Here is a 7,801-nt window from a genome sequence, read left to right on the forward strand (position 1 = left end):
TGTTGGGTATAAGTGGGTATTCGTGAGAAAAGTAAATGAGAAAAATGAAGTAACACGATATAAAGCCCGATTAGTTGCCCAAGGTTTTTCCCAGAGACCGGGAATTGATTTTGAAGAAACGTATTCCCTGGTAATGGATGCAATTACGTTTAGATTTTTGATGAGCCTAACGGCGTCTAAAAATCTTGAGATGCATCTCATGGACGTCGTGACTGCATATTTGTATGGATCCTTGGATAACGATATATATATGAAACTTCTTGAGGGATTGAAAATGCCAGGGGCATTGAAAGAAAAATCTAGGGAGATTTGTTTGGTCAAGTTACAACGATCACTTTATGGATTAAAGCAATCCGGACGCATGTGGTACAATCGCTTAAGTAAATATCTTTTGAGTAAAGGATATGTGAATAATGCGATATGTCCATGCGTTTTTATAAAGAAATCGTCATCTGGCTTTGTGATCATTGTTGTATATGTATATGACCTGAACATAATTGGAACTCAAAAGGAGGTTGATGATGCTCGAACTCATATGAAAGAGGAGCTTGAAATGAAAGATCTCGGCAAGAGTTTTATCTTGGGCTCCAGATAGAGCATCTCCGAGAAGGGATATTTGTGCATTAATCAAACTATACGAAAAGGTTATTGAAACGCTTTCGTATGGACAAAGCGACTCCTTTGAGTACTCCAATGATTGGTAGATCTCTCAATATTGAGAGTGATCCTTTTAGGCCCTGCAAAGATAACGAGAAGATATTAGGTCCAGAAGTACCTTATATGAATGTTATCGGTGGGCTGTTATATCTTGCAAACTGTACCAGGCCAGATATTGCCTTTGCTACTAACCTCCTGACAAGATATAGTTCTGCTCCTACTCGCAGGCACTGGGACGGAATAAAGCATGGATTCCGTTACCTCAGGTATAGTTGGTTTTGCAGATGCAGGATACTTATTAGATCCTCATAAGGCTCGATCGCAAACCGGCTACGTTTTTACAATTGGTGGAACCGCGATCTCTTGGCGGTCCCAGAAACAAACTCTGGTTGCGACATCTTCAAATTATGCAGAAACTATTGCGCTTCACGAAGCTTGTCGAGAATGTATGTGTGGCTTCGGTCAATGAGTCACCACATACAAGAATCAAGCGGAATAGTTAACAAGAAAGAGCCGACAAAAATATTTGAAGATAATTCGGCTTGTGTTGCTCAACTCAAGGAAGGCTACATTAAGAGTGATAGAACAAAGCACATCCCCCCAAGATTTTTCTCATACATACAAGAACTTTAGAAAAATAAAGAAGTGGACATTGAGTATGTACAGTCATGCGAAAATCCGGCTGACTTGTTCACCAAAGCTCTTCCGACTACAACATTCCGAAAATACGTCTACGGTATCGGAATGCGGCATTTGCGTGACCTGTGAAGAAAAAGCTGTGTCCGTTATTCTCAGGGGGAGATTACGGCAGTGTACTCTTTTTCCCTTGTCATGGTTTTTGTCCCAATGAATTTTTCCATGACTAGGTTTTTAACGAGACACTATGTAATACAAAATGGATAATCAAGGAGGAGTGTTAAAGATAAATATAGATATGATTATCCTTTAGGTTTTGTTTTATATACACACTAAATATCTGTCTATTTTATAGTATTATAGTTCTAAAGTATCTTGTCTTTGACCGACTAAGTTTTTCCTATAAATAGGACCTTTGTAACATCGAAACTGAAGTAAGAAAAAAGAAGAAAAGTGGATAATCTCTCTCTCACTTGTCACCGTTAACTTTCCAGAATTTATAAAATAATAAACACTCAACTCTCTTCCTCTCGCGTTCAATCTCTCTCTATCCTTTTACCACTAAACACAAATAAATATATATACTCTTCACCTTTATTTACAACAAAAATGTGTTAATTGTAAAGGGGGAAAATGTTACGACTTTGGCGCTTATCTAATTTTTAGTTAAGTTTCCGCGGTCTAAGTGATTTTTGTTTGCCGCTTACTAAATTTCACCAATAGCGGTATTTAACTGCTATTAATATAAAGCAAAACACATAAAATTGATTTTTCATAGCACTCTGGAAAACACTGCTATAATATTATGCTATCAATACCTGTTTTTTTTGTAGTGATTTTAATATGATCAGTTCCATCTGAGTCAAACCTAAACATTTTTTTCCGATCTAACCTCAACCAAGGGAGCACCAAATGACGACAAAGAACCCTAGAGTGCACGATCAAAGGCATAGATCATGGTTCGATGCTTAGGAGGAACAATCCCGGCCATTATTGGAAAGTTAGTTGCTGGTCCACACCAAGTTATGTGAGACCCATTGGAAAGACTGAACATGAAAATGTAGTAACTGTCAGTAGACTGTGGAATTAACTTTAAGAATAATGGACAATATAGCTCCCATGAAAAAAATGAATTGTGTAGACATTACTCTGCCTGAGTTTTGAAATATCTGAGACATCTTGTCTACAACTATTTCTCCGACTAAATATCCCATTGCATGTCCTGTGGTGAATACCCGGTTCAAAGCTGCCGCTTGATTATGATCAAAACCCGGAAATTAAAAGTAAATATTTTTTTGTTACTTTATAAGCGCATGATTATTATATATCTATAACAATAAAGTTGGGTTATGCTCTCTCCTACTTGAGCCACTTCAGCATAGAGCATGGGGCTTTCACTGACACCTGGCAACTCAAAAATATCTAATTTACGGATGATTTTGTTACTTTAATTGTGTGACCTGTTGTTTTATCTTTTGTTTATTTCATAGATGGCTTGCTTTGGGCTTCTAACCAACGTTTTGTTCAGGCCAGTTACATGTATAGGGTCTTCTGAACTTCGACGTCTTCTCAAATTCTCAATTTCCCAAAAGACCACTGCTTCGAGAATGGTTCTGTAACGGTTCCACCATCATAGAAACATTGTCGTTTAGCTTCTCAACACTGCTCTTTCACCACCTTTCTCCATCCGCCACAAGCGCCCCTACAGTCTCCGATCAAGCCGTAATTATCAAATCTAGCATCGCCTCCCTCAGGCTTCGAACCCCGGTATTAGAGCCGAAGACTTTATGCGCACCCTCAGAGTTCAGAGCCTCGATGGATTCTCCCACCAGATTCGCAGCTCAAGATTACGCCGCTAAGTACGAACGTATTGACGTAGGAGATTGGGAAAGTGTTGGTAGCAGCAACAGCGATGATGGGTTAGTGATATCTGAGATTGGGATATGCTCTTCTTTTTGGAATGGGATCGATTGAAAGTAATCTGCTTTTTTCTTAACTGAGTATTGATGTTTGTTGGTTGTAAAGAAAGTTGTGCTTCAGCCAGCAATGCAAGGTCGTGCTAGGACTGGAACTGAAAAAACCCTTGCTTTTGGGATTACTGTCATTGGCAAAATAATCAAATTCAACACTAAACACGGGTTTGTTAATACCATGGCTATGATTGTACTTCTCTATTTGAGAACTCAAAGATTTACTTTTTCTATGGTTCTTAAGTTGATTTCATGTGTGACAGGCATGGGAAAAACCCTCTTTCTTTCATTTTGATTCCAACAAAAGATCTTGCTCGTCAAGTTTCGAAGTTCAAAGAAGCTCTATCTCTCGGTGGTGCACTGAACAGAACATTGAGCAACCTTCTGGATACGTCAACGGCATGTATACATGTCAGTGGAACGCAGGAAATCGTCTTGTGAAATGCATTCTTTGTCAAAGAGAAGCACATACAATCATGTCCTCATTGTTGAAGCAGGAGTGTTCCCTGTTTTGGTGAACCTCTATGTATACGAAAACAACAAGGAGGTGATGATGTTTGCTGGTGCAGTCACTTGAATAGTTCAAGTCACTTGAAGAAAGATGCAGTTGCAGCATTGTTCGATCTATTAATCATGGAAACATAGGCAAAGCTATTACAACCAAAATTGTTGTAGTTCCAGCTCTTTGATCTAGTAAAACGTCTATTTCTACTTTCTTACTTGCAAATCAATACAAATACTAGCTTTGTCCATCGTTATGTGGTACTCACAAAGATCCTACACAAAAATCCTCTAACAGTTCTCGTAGCAGATGGAGTTCGATTCTCAGAGGTTAGGTTACCCAGTGGTGGAATTCGAGTTCTCGGCTCCCTAGGTCTTTTTGTATATCTGTTTTGTGATTGAATCGGAGTGTTTCGTTGACCTTGTAGCCCTGTATCTATTTCGTCCAGCCCGCTGTAACTTAAGCTTCCCTGGGGCATGCCCACTGCGGAGGTCGTTGCGAGTTCTCTCCCATGTAGCGCCCAAATCGAGCGCTCGGGATCTCTAGAGTGCTGAAGGCTCTGGTACTTTGAGGATTTGGCATTTCCCTTAACGGATCAGGTGGCGGTTTATTTCTTTCTCGAACGTTAGCTCGGTGCTCCGCGAGTTACCGTTCGACTTGATCCAGTCGGTTAGCGATGGTCCGATAAGCGGCCTTTTGGCAGCGAGTTTCGTCGATTAATGACGATACCATCCCTCGAAGCTCGGTTACTTCTTCCCGAGTCTGCGTTAGGGGGGTCGGAGATATCGGCCTAGCTGATTGAGGTCGGGTTTGGTCGCCGGCGGCCTGTCTTTCTCCGGGGCGATTCCAGACTCGAGCTCCGGTTCGGTCGGGAATCGAGGTTTGATCTGGAATCAAGGTGCGATCTGGTGGTGAGGATCGATCATGGCTTGACGGCCGGTCCTGGTTCGAGGTCCCGATTGGAGGGATTCGCTGCGTCTGGGCTGTTCCAGTCGTCCCGTCGGTACCCGTTCGTCCAGTGCGTAATGTTTCGGTTCTCGAGTCGGATCCGATAGGATCGACTTTGTCGACTCTTGATGGCGTTTTTCCGATGGTTTGATTGGGATCCATAGTCGCGCTTAGGAAACTTAGATCGGTTTCTTAGCAAAGATGTTTTTCGTTTATTTTCCCCACAGTCGGCGCCAAAATGTAGATAAAATCTACACTAAATAGTTTATAGTGATCGATAGTTTAATCTAGGGAAGATAAAATGATGTAGGCAACGATATCTTTAGAACACAACGATGTAATCAGTTTTCAGTAGGCGAAGATGGATTTTATTGATGAATATGGGTGAATACAATGACTGAAACGAGATCAACGTTGCATACGAGATCGATAAGAGAAAAAATTTAAAGCTAGGTGAAAACAAGATCGATGTATGGGTGTAGCTCTCTCAAGGATTTTCAACGTGTCCCCTCTCGTATCCATCGATCTCTTCTTATAATGGGTTGCTTCCGCGATCTCCGCAACTACTCTGCAATCTCTGGCTCCTTGAATCGATCTCTTCCTGCTCGTCGCAGTCGGGCCTCTTCGCCGTTCGCGTGGCCCAAGTCATTTAGGCCCAGTTACCTAATTGACCAAAATTGGGTCTACACTGCGCACGTACTGATCCTTACCGCATTGGACACAGCCCGTTCGGATGAACCTAGACAGTAGCCGAACGGTCATCTTGACCAGTCTTCTCCATTTTCCATGCCTTGACCAGATCTAGTCAAAATTTTCTTTTCTATGTCTTGTTTTCCAACAATTCTTATTAATTTCTTTGACTGCAAATCTCTATAAGTATGTAATCTCTTCCATTTGAAATAATAATCGATTTTCTTCTTCTTATTTGAGTTTATACTCTTTGTTCTTTAATTAGAACACTTCTCGTTTTCTTTGTGTGGTTAGCTCCAAGTTGACACCTCTTTCTCGTTGGACTTGTGCGTCATATCAAGCAACGGATCGAGTTTGCTCCTTTGTTGGACCGATGCGTCATATCCGGCAACAAAGTAGTTCGGGAATATCAGCAGCCTTTCCGCAACTGCTGTGCGACCCTTCATTCCATCAGTTCTCCACTCGGAGTTCGTATCCATTCCTTACCGGTAGAGTGATCCGTTCCTAGGGTCCTTCGCTCCGCCTCATCTCCGCCGACGTCCGCCGTCGCCGCCGGCGAACTTTCTGGTAAGCTGCTGCCGCCCTCCATCGTTGCCGCCGATGACTCGGCCGAGTCAACTCGGTTAATTAACTCGGTTGACTCGGTAAACCGGTGGTTTGACTGGTTTAAGTTAATTGCGATTCGGTTAGGGTAAACAGGTCGGGTAAGTCAAATCGATTTTTGGTCAAGGATTACCGGGTTGACCTTTGACCAGCGGGTTGACTTTTCCGTAAACCTTGACCAGACCCATTTTTAACCGTTCGAAGGGCGTTCTGACTCAGAATTTCGCCCTGATTTCAGATTTGGAGTCTATTTGAGCAGCTGGAGTTCATAGACAACGCTTCTCCTAATTGCTAAGGTGAGGGTCTATTGCCGAACTTCTCGTACACGGCTTCGAACCTCAAATAAGTATAATTTATTTCTAATATGTTCCGTCTGCGTGAAATCAAGTATGTCATTGCTTGTTTAGTTATTAGGTTCTTTGTTTAAACCGGAACTAGGGGCTAGATTATTCAATATTGATTGCTTCACTTAAATGTAAAATCTTAGTTAGAATTGTTTGAGACGGATACAGAGACGGACTTCTGTATGCCGGATTGTATGGAGGTAGCCAACTTTAGTTGACCGGTTGCACTGTAGCCTGGGAATGTCGATAAATCGTCTACAAGCGGTGTCCGAGCACTATCTCGAGCTGAGTTTTGTTGTTGGCCCGTTAGTAGGCGGCGAGTGTGCACCTCGCTAGGACCATTGTTTGTTGTTTGGGTACTTTAGGTGCCGTGTTTGACATGTATTAGAATTAATTTATATTTATTCAGAGTGCTATGTCCGGGTCCATGGACTTCAGGGTGGCATCCCATACCTCACTGGGCGATTCCCCTGTCGTTCACCCCTCCCTCTTCCCCATTTCAGGTGAGATAAATAACTATGTGATATTTAGACGAACTTGGTGCTATTGGACTTTTCTTTTGGATTTTTATTTGGGCTTTGGTGAGTGAAATTGAGTTTATGGGCTTTTATATTACGGGATATTGTTGGTGGTCCATCGTCCTTAGTGAGAGGGATACGGGTGTCACATTATTGTATGATGACGCGTCGGGGGTGACACGCTGTCTTCCAGATAGGAGGTGACGGATGTCATATAGATTTAGGATGAATCAACTTCCTTCGAGAACTATTGGAACTCAAGAAGCCTTGATGATTGCCTTTATGCTTTCCCTTTCCCACCAAATAGAAACACACACACGACCAAAGATTTCACATATTCTGCATTTGTATGAAATGAAGCATAAGTTAAGCAACGTGAATCAGATATATACCTTTGCAGCATACTTGAGAGGTCCCCAACACTCAATCCGGTTGTATTTAGGTGTGCTTGAATGGAAATAAACCCATACATAAGCATCCATTAGCTCAGGGTTCTCCCTAAACATGATCGAATCAAAGTTGATCAAAGACACAAAACTATAAAACGGTTTCTTTGTTTTATTTCTTTCTTAACTTTCTTCTCTCAAATCTTGTAAAGATCATCTTACATTGGATCTCTTTATATAGGAACTTCTTAACTTATCCTATTACATGTTTATCTAGGAATCTTATCATTATCCTAAACTTATAAGTTATTCTACTTATTTTTAATGAATAACTTGTTTTAATAGTATACATACAAAAATAATTTTGCAGGAAGCTGATAAGGTTTATAAGACACAATCCGGCATTGTCTATATTTTTAGCAAACAGATCACTCTCAAATGAGTTTGCTCAAGTCGACCTAGAGTAGATCCGCGTATTATTTACTAAGGTAGGTCCGCATTACGCGCGGAATATGCTGTAAGTGTAATATATCAATATATATATTTT

General features: G+C 41.2%; 1 long non-coding RNA gene across 1 annotated transcript; it reads left to right on the forward strand.

Moving 5' to 3' along the window:
* The first annotated feature begins 2,747 nt into the window (after window positions 1–2,747).
* On the forward strand, window positions 2,748–3,952 carry LOC106304735. The gene is made up of 3 exons (XR_001262820.1): window positions 2,748–3,212; window positions 3,319–3,431; window positions 3,527–3,952. It is a non-coding gene; the product is annotated as an uncharacterized LOC106304735 (long non-coding RNA).
* The last annotated feature ends 3,849 nt before the right edge of the window (window positions 3,953–7,801 follow it).

This window comes from Brassica oleracea, chromosome C7, assembly GCF_000695525.1.
Source record: "Brassica oleracea var. oleracea cultivar TO1000 chromosome C7, BOL, whole genome shotgun sequence".
In the NCBI taxonomy this organism is placed as follows: Eukaryota; Viridiplantae; Streptophyta; class Magnoliopsida; order Brassicales; family Brassicaceae; genus Brassica; species Brassica oleracea.